Raw genomic sequence first — 9,559 nt, 5'->3', positions numbered from 1 at the left:
ATAACAATCAGCAGGTAGTATAACAATCAACAGGTAGTATTACAGTCAACAGGTAGTATAACAACCAACAGGTAGTACAACAACCAACAGGTAGTATAACAATCAACAGGTATTATAACAACCAACAGGTTGTATAACAATGAGCAGGTAGTATAACAACCAACAGGTAGTATAACAATCAACAGGTAGTATAACAACCAACAGGAAGTATAACAAAAAAAGGTAGTATTATAACAACCAACAGGTAGTATAACAACCAACAGGTAGTATAACAATCAACAGGTAGTATAACAACCAACAGGTAGTATAACAATCAGCAGGTAGTATAACAACCAACAGGAAGTATAACAATCAGCAGGTAGTATAGCAACCAACAGGTAGTATAACAATCAACAGGTAGTATTACAGTCAAAACAGGTATCATTCAGTAAAGACAGCAAAACTATTAAACATTTTTCAAGAGAAAGACAGGCATACAGCATAATGGCTGGATGTTACTGTTTAGGTACATTTATAATCTAAGTATATGAGATTAATTAGGAAGGTATGAAGGTTAGCCAGGAGAGAAGGAGGAGCAGAGCCTGGGAGGTATGAGTTGAAGAGTGCAGTTACATTTCCTGTGAAGAAACAGGTAACAATGAAGTTGTGTTTTGAAGATGTGTGGATTGTCACAGGTCCTCAGAGTAGAGGGCAGGGCATTCCATTTTTGGCTATGGAAAAGTAGAGTAGAAGCTGAACAGCTGGGCGCTTGGGTTTTTGGATGATTATAAGGTTTTGGTGAGTAGATCTAAGGGGTCTAATTGTGGTATATGGTTGTAGGATATTAGATAATGCAGGGCAGCTGGTAAGCTGGAATAATAATTTGTGGGCTGTGATGATTTGGAGGAAGTCAAGTTGATTAGGGAGTTCAAGCCAATTTAAAGAGTGTAGGGAGGTGCAGTGATGAGAGGAGGATTTTGCCTTGGTAGCGAATCTAGAGATTTTGTTGTAGCACACTTCCAGTTTGAAGGTGAGTATGAAGATAGACTGGTAAGCAGAGGAGCGCCATACAAAAGAGAGGGGAGGATATAGGTAGTGGCCAAAGTTTGTCTGGTAGAAGGAGTGAGAAAGTGGTTGTTTCTGTAGAGTAGGCCGAGTTTTATGTGGGTTTTCTTGATGTTAAGTTGGATGTGAGTATTGAATTTTAAGTGTTCGTCAATTGTCTGTTCTTCCTAAAAAGGACTGAAGTTACTAAATAATGACAGACATTTGAGTTTTAGACTTCATATCCTTTAGAAAATGCATACTAACACAAATCCTGTTATTCTAGTAATTTTCTAAGTTCATGAGAGCAATATTTATAATCTGCCCCTATTTATTTTAGGCTTTGTCCAGATTTCCTGCACTAAGAGGCTGAAGTGAGAGAGTGAAATGCCCTAGTTAGTGTTAGGTAAAATGTATTTTCAAGTGCATTTTTAAGAATTGTGAGCTTCAAGGGAATAGAAGTTTGCTGCTTCTCATGCTAAGTCTGTTTAAAATGTGCAACTGTTTTGTTCAGCAAATGGTATCACTATTGTGGCAGAAAGTGGTAAAGCAGTGTTAGTAGCGCAACAGGTACCATACCTGTGTCTTGAAGCAGAAGTCTGTAGGTTCTGTTCCCACAGCATTTAGATTTGTATTCTAAGGGGGTGGGGTACTGCAGTCTTGAGTATGTCCTCCTTTGAATAAGATACCTAGTCACTATGAGCCTGTTTTTCAGTTTGCAGTCCATTCCTTATTGCAATATACCAGCTTACAATTTTTTAATGCAATATAGGCAATTTATTCCTCAAAGCCAGCAGACTCTGAATTTGTATATGAAACTCTGAAATTTAAAATTGTTTCCTATCAGCAACCTCTTCAGTAATTTCAGATCTCTTTAATGTGGAATTATTCAGATGAATTTTACTTCTGCAAGGATTGTACATATTGACTGATATTCGTGGATTGTAATGACAAAAGTTTGAGTGGCCTTTTATGGTTGAAATGTTCTGAATTGTGCAGTTTTGTAATTATTGATTCATTTGTTTTGTTTCATTGCTTACTGGAAAAAAGTTAAAAACTATAAATATAAAGCATGCTCTAAAAATGGTGCTGTATTATACAAGGGATATAATTTAACTATTGTATATTATAATTTAATATAATACATACAGGGAATATAATTTAATTATTGTATATTATAATTGAATCAAAGAACTTTTGTGTGATCCTAAAAATGTTTGCAAAGGGCCTATGATTTGAAAATAGCCCACATGTAAACTTTATCCGCCACTGGCTAGATGCATTTTCTTTGAATGTGAGTTTCAGTGCTGTTTCAGTGAATGCAAGTTTCAAAAGCAGAGAAGTTTTAATTCTAAGCCTTTTTTCACTGTAAGACTGTATTGCTTTGTTTAGCAAATGTATATCAGTGTTTGTCCTATAAAATTTGAATTAAAAGCTGTAAATGAAATCCAAATATCTGTAATCATTGCAGAAGTAAAGCATAAAACAGTATGCACACTGTGAGTTTTGAACAGCATTTATGGCAAATGAGGAGCAATAGCCAAGTAATGGGATACTAGAATGGCTGCATGGTGGGGAGGCTGTGTGGGGGGCTCTGGGTTTGTAACCCTCTGCAAAAAATCCCATGCACCCACTCCCCACAGTCGCCGCCAGAGTCCGGATGGCGGAGGAGGAAGGCCAATGTGGCCCCAGCATGCAGGAACTGGGCGCGCATCGGGCTTTGCCCTGGGCAGGCAGCCTGGTGGCAGTACCACCATCAGCCTCCAGGGGCGGTCTGGACGCGCATCTACTCCCTCCCGTCCTCAGACGGGTTTCCAAGCTCTGGGTGGTGGGGGACTCCTCACCTCCAGCCATGTCTCTCACTGGGGGGATGGGGGGCCTACAGCGGGCTCCTTCAACTCCCTGGCCACACCCTCGATGGGGCTGGATACCCCTGGGGGCGATGGAAGGCACAACGACCCTCAGACAGGTGTAGCCCCAGGAGTAACCCAGGGCCACAAAGTGCATTTGAAGTGTCATGAACAATGTGTCCTGCAGTTCACATTAGTTTTCACTGCTAGCTGCATTCTTCATCGACGCACAAGCCGAGTGATCCACCACTCAGAGTCATACTGTTCTCTTCTTGGTCGCCGTGGGCACCACTGCCCAAGCATCATTTCAGCAGTCAACATGAGCATGCAAGGCTTCATGGGCTTTGTCATGGGTGCCCAGACCAGGGTTGCTGGCCCTGCACTGTGGGACAGCAGGGAGTCTCACTGCAGCCAAAGCGTGGCCGAAACTCTGACCTTCCGGGTCCTCGGCATCCTCCACAGGTACCGGCAACTGCTGTTGAGGGGAGAGAACACTGGTGTGCAACCCCTGGGGGTGGCCCTGTGCAGCCAGAATGGGAGGGTCTGCGCCCCACCGCCAGGACAGCACCCTCTTCCTTCCCCTCCTGCACGGGCAGCCAGTCACCTCCAGGGTGAGCAGAGGACCACACCGCCGGGCCGGGCACCTCCTCCATGGCCATCCCCTTGGGAGCGGCAGAGGAGAATCTGTGCCTCCCGCCATGCTGATGTGACCCCCTCCCTCCCACCACTGGGAGGCGAGGGGGTACAGACGCTGCCCCTCCTCCTCCTTTCACTCCCCCCCCTTGCCCTCTCCCTCCCCCCAGGAGTCACAGGATTAGTCCCACCGGCCTCTGCCAGGGAACATGGAGAGAGATGAGCTGGAGTGAGAGACCTAGAAGATTGGGGCAGTGGAGCGAGAAGTGGCCATGCTACCCGGGGACAGCGCCATCCCAGGGCCCTCAGCATTAATAATCCTTCCGCAGGTTCACCTACGGAAACCTTGTGAAGACTTTTACTTCCTCTAAATAGTCAAGTTTAATTGTCTTCTCGGCGCACCACCAGGGCTGTGACTGACTCCAGCAGGGCAAATCCGAGGACTTCACTAAACCATCCAATCAGTAGTAGCGACGGGTGGTGTGTACAAAGGGCAGGGGACTTAATTAATGCGAGCTTATGACCCGCACTTACTTGGAATTCCTCATTCGTGGGGAATAATTGCAATCTCCTAGCATATTTGTTTGACTATTACCTTTCCTGAAAAGTGCAGTTAGACTTTGTATTTAATTTTAGGTAGCAGTTGTGTGCAAGCCATTTGTTTTAATTTTGTAACTGATATTGATTTCACTGTATCTCCTCCTGAATATGTGTCTATGGTCTGGTAGGGGAGATCTTAACATCATATCTGGATCTTTCTGCATTTGTAACACTTAATTCTGAAGTCCTGTATTACTGCCTTTTTGTTAAGAAAGATACCCTTAGTCCAAATGGAGTAGTAATGTTGGTGAGGGTGCAGCTTGCTAACCAGGTTATTTTAGTTATATGGCAACCTCATACATCACTGCTGTCTATGTTCAATTTCATCTTGCTAAGAGCGATCTAATATGAAGGAGCAAGTCTTTTTTGCTTGCTCATTATAAATTACTCCATGGAATGTGTGACCTATTGACAGCATGGTTACACACAGTACTCATTTTTAAAGTGTTTCCATTTTAGTGCATCTTGAGACCCTTTCTCTTTTCTAAGAGGACGGCTATTATTCAAGATTTTTTTCACTAACTGATCTTTAAAGCTATTCAATTGCAACTCAGTTTTTCCTCATTTCATTATTTGTATCACAAATTCTCAAGGATTTTATGTGCCCCTCTTCCTAAATAAAAAATCTTTAGATTTTTTATGTATTTTTATTCCTCTTTTGTAAGTAAAACAGAACATGATTTTTGAATGACTTAAGCATCATCCTTGAGGAAACAGTGCAAATCTGAAGTAGAGGTCCTAATTCTTGTATGTTTATATTAGTCTATGTCTATATAGATATCCACAGACCCAAATGTTGATAAGCAAGCAATGATGCCCAGCTGGGTGTGTGATACTGTATAAATAACACATGCCTAGGGGTGTTCTGAAGCCTGACACAGCAGGCACAGGGCCTCTACACATCTGGAAGGGCATTATTTACACAGTAACACACACCCTTGAGAGTATTATTGTGCTCAGAGAATGGACTGTCAATACAATTGTTGCATTTTACTTATTTTTTATTATTATTATATTATTATTATTGTTATTATTATTATTATTATTATTATTACTATTATTATATTGTTTATACTTTTGATGTAAAATAGTTCCCTGGCCAGTGTTCCAAGCTTGCTGTAGTATATGTAAATGGTTGGTGGAAGTATTTTACATCCAAAATATAAGATTTTCAAAAAATATCTAGATATTTACCTGATTTGTTTAATCTGCGGTGGTTCAGCGGTAGCATTGTTACCTCACAGCAAGAGATTCTCCTGTTCGATTCTCAGCTGGAGTGCCTTCTGTGTGGAGTCTGCATTTCCTCCCCGTGGTCGAGTGGCCTCCGAAAGACATGCATGAATGGGCGTGCCTTCAACGAAGGTTGGGCATCGGGCTGGCAACTCGGCACTATAAAAAGTGACTGCCAATCATTAGCGGACCGGAGTTCTGCTGTGGCGACCCCTAACCGTGAAAAGCCGAAAAGACAAACAAACATTTACCTGATTTGTTTGGTCCCTTACTCATCACATTTGTGGTTTATTGGCTATCATTGGGATTTAAGTCACTAGTTTCAGACAGTATTTCCTTCAGAAAATGCATGCTAAAACAAACCCTTTTATTCTATCAGACCTCTAATTTTATATCAGCAATGTTTAAAATCTGTCCTTATTTTTTAGCCTTTGTTCTCTCCATACCTCTCAACCTCTAAGCTCAAGAAATCTGGACAAATTACAAAATAATGGAGGGACAAAGGGCTAAAACTGTGGACAGATTTTAAGTATTGCTCTTATAAACTTGTTGCTAGAATTACAGATTTTGTATTAGCATGCACTTTCTAAAAGATCAAGAACCATGCAGACACAAAACCACGTTAAACAGGGTGAAAAAACAAAAACATACACCTCGGAGGCACATCTAAATCGGTCTAAAAATAAAATTTAATGCATACACAAATGTAAACAGTTAAGCCCTTTTGTCCCTAGAACAGGAACTTCATCAGAGCAAGTAAAAACCATTTCTTAGTCACGTCCTGTTTAAATAACACACCCAAGTGGCACATGATACAAATCAACCAATGAAAATTAAAAATCACTTCATCCTACCAGGTGCACAAATTAATTTAAAACAATTAAAGAAATCGCCATACAAAACTAGATAAAATATTATACAACAGATTTTAATCCCATTCACTTGTTAGAAAGTAAAGACCACAATTTTAAAATACAAGCTAGTGAAACCATTTCACTAAGTCCAATGAATTTGTATGCATTCAAGACAATCCGCCAGTACAGTTCCCTCTTTTCTAACATTTCCCTCCAAGGTCTCCCCTTCAGGTTCTTATCAACTCTCTTCACAATAAAGAATACAAAAGAGTGTGAGGGAAGCTTCAATATGTGTTTATACAGGGCATTAGTATCATTACACTTAGTGATATCACATAGGTGTTCGTAAACACTTCTATTTTTCTCTCAGTTTTATCCACATAAAAAGAGGGGCATTGTTGGCATTAAGCTATATACGCCACCTCTTTAGTGCTACAGTTAAAGCAACCCTTTGAGGGCATCTTCTGACCTTGTACCCAGATACTGTCATTCACCAAAATAGAGGAATACTGGGAACATGAACAATACTTATACATAACCATTCTTAACGTTTTGTTCAGAATCACTTTGTCCTGCCCTAGTAAGTCTTTAAAGCATTTACCCCTCATAAACTATTGACGGGCTCAAACTTACTTTTTCATACAAATCATTGTGAACATAAAATAGCCCCCAATTTTTTTCCAAAATATTCTTAATAGCAAAACAGTCAAATGAGAAAGACATAACCATAGCTTTTTCATACTTATTTGTAACACCATTGTTTGTCCCATAGAAATTGCCATCCCCCTGCCCATAAATTAAGGGCAGAAAAACCCCAGTTTTTTTCTTTTTGTAATTACTTCATGTCTAAGGGGGTTTACAAACCATAAAGGGTATCCCTCGTTGGCAAACATATTTGTCAGTTTGTCGCATTCACTCAGTAAGGATTCCCTTTCAGACACCATTCCTGTTCTTCTTCTTCTTCTTTCGGCTTTTCCCATTCCTGTTAATCTGACAAAATTATCCTTTACAATGGCCTTCTTTTGATGTCTAGGGTGGTAACTTTTAAAATGAAGCATAGAATGAAGCATAGTGTCCCCACACAAATAAAACTCTGACAAACTCAATAGTTTAAAGCCACTCCTTGAACAACATCTTAACCAATCCTGGTCCTGCACATGCTCATCTCAAGGTTGACACTTTTTCACTGTATGATACTCTGCTTAAACAGAGTATGCTCAACCTCTTACAGAAATAACAAAACAATTTTTATACATAACTGCTGCCTGTACAACCCACTAAGCTACTCATGGGCAGCAACTTCCACATCTGTAACATCTTAGAATGTATAAATGCAACTACTGTTTGTGTATAAATGTAAACAGAAATGTAACTACTCTGCTTAACTGGAACTTAGTATAATGCAATGTAAGCAAGTAGAGCTTTTCTCCCCTGACCTCGGCTGAAAATGGTATTACCCAGTCGGACTCTCCTGTTAAACAAAGACAAATAAGTAAATAGAATTAGAGTATTGTCTTTCTAAAAATATTTGACACTACTTTTTGTTACTAAAATCCTTCAGAATTAACACATCCAAATAGTTAATTTAAGTACTATCCACTATTTTAGTAAATTAAAAAAAAATTGTAGTATTATTAATATAGTCAAAAAACAAGTCTATTTCTGATGCAGTATCTTGCCAAATAATAAACATATTGTCCAGGAACCTAGCATAAAATGCCCATGAAGAAACAAAAGAACTATTAAACAAACTTTTTCTCCCATTGGGCCATGACAATGTTGGCAAATATAGGTGCACAAATCACTCTCATTACTATACCTGTCTTCTGATAAAAAAAGTGATTCTCAAAAAACAATAGTTATAAGATAGAGCAATATTCATTAAATCAGTTAAGGTTTTTGTCTCAGTATCATCTAACCCCATATTTTCAATTAAAGATTCGTAAAACTACTCCAAGCCTAACCTGTGTGGAATCACTGTATAAAGATCTTTCACATCGATAGTGCAAAAAAGTAAATATTCACTATATACCACCTTCCTACATTTAATCAATAAGTCCCATGAGTCCCTACATAAGTATGGAAGTGAGTTGACACCATCTTTCAGTTTGGAATCCAAATATTTGGCAATGGGATATGTTTTAGACCAAGTAGCATCCACAATTGGTTGTAGCTGGGGGGGGTTCAAATCTTAATGTAACTTATGGATACCAAAAAATGTGAGGTATGAGGATCTTTCACAATCCATACCCAATGAATCTGCTCCATAATCTGCCCCCGCTTCACCATGTCAAAAAGTAACATGTCTGTTTGATGCTATGTTACATAAATTTTGTTTTTCGATACTTCCTCGTATGAATCATCATATAACAAATCCAACATTTTATTGATACAATCTGTTTTAGTCATAATGACCCCCCCCCCCCACCTTTGTCAGGTTTCATAACCTGTAAATTTCGGTTGGAGTATAAACAATTCCTATTCCCTTTGGGACATATTGTAGAAAGGGTGGGAGATGGGTTCACTTAAAAAATGCCTAACATCAAGGTAGCAGACCTTATCAAAGCTCTGCAACAAAGGGTGTATAAGTGGTTAAATGTATTAGGTCTCCTAAATTCATTCATAGCTTCTGAGGCCCCAGAATGTGAGTCAAACAGTAGGTTAAAATTGAACTTTCTGATATGTAACTTCAAATCTATTAAGGTTTCAAAAAGGGAAGCCCTTCTATAAAGAACAAAAGTAAAACCTTTTGACAATAAATCAGCAACATCTTGATTAACATCTACCAAACTATAATTGTACACAAAGTTACCATTACCGTTAGAAACAAAGTCCAATGATTTATGTTCGTCTGTTGATTCCAGTAATGAAGAGACCATTACCAAAAGTTGGTGTTGTTGACTTTCCTCACTCTCCCTTTCCCCCTACGACAGGGATGATATGAGGGGTACGAGATCTTGTCGATTTTCCTCTCTGATTCTGGTTCTGGTGAGATCTCTGCAGAGGGGAATAGTCCAAACAGACCTGAAATATAGCTCCTTCCTCCACTCTCTCCACACTGTTACCCTGATTAGTGGTAGACTTCTCCTGCAAATCACTCTCCTTTGGTGAAACATCCACAGGCTGTGACGATGGAGGATTAGGGTATGCTTTTCCTTGAACATAATCATTCTGGTTCCTCTGTAATTTCTTTTCTTTTCTAACCTTTACTTCATCACATACTTTAGCCACTTGCTTAAAAATAGCATGATACATTGATCCAAGCAGGAATTCTCCACAGTGAGTTGGTCCATCAAACACTGATTATGTTTTAACAACAGTTCCATCAATTCACACGCATGCAAATCAAATAAAGCAATAAGGTCCCTT

At 39.6% G+C, this 9,559-nt stretch overlaps 1 pseudogene; it reads right to left on the bottom strand.

The window, feature by feature from the left end:
* Positions 1-2,978: 2,978 nt before the first annotated feature.
* On the bottom strand, positions 2,979-3,131 carry LOC122800534 (annotated as a pseudogene).
* Positions 3,132-9,559: the final 6,428 nt, after the last annotated feature.

This window comes from Protopterus annectens, chromosome 4.part0, assembly GCF_019279795.1.
Source record: "Protopterus annectens isolate FY-2018-M chromosome 4.part0, PAN1.0, whole genome shotgun sequence".
NCBI classification, from domain to species: domain Eukaryota; kingdom Metazoa; phylum Chordata; order Ceratodontiformes; family Protopteridae; genus Protopterus; species Protopterus annectens.
This window is presented reverse-complemented; position numbering and strand designations above follow the sequence as displayed.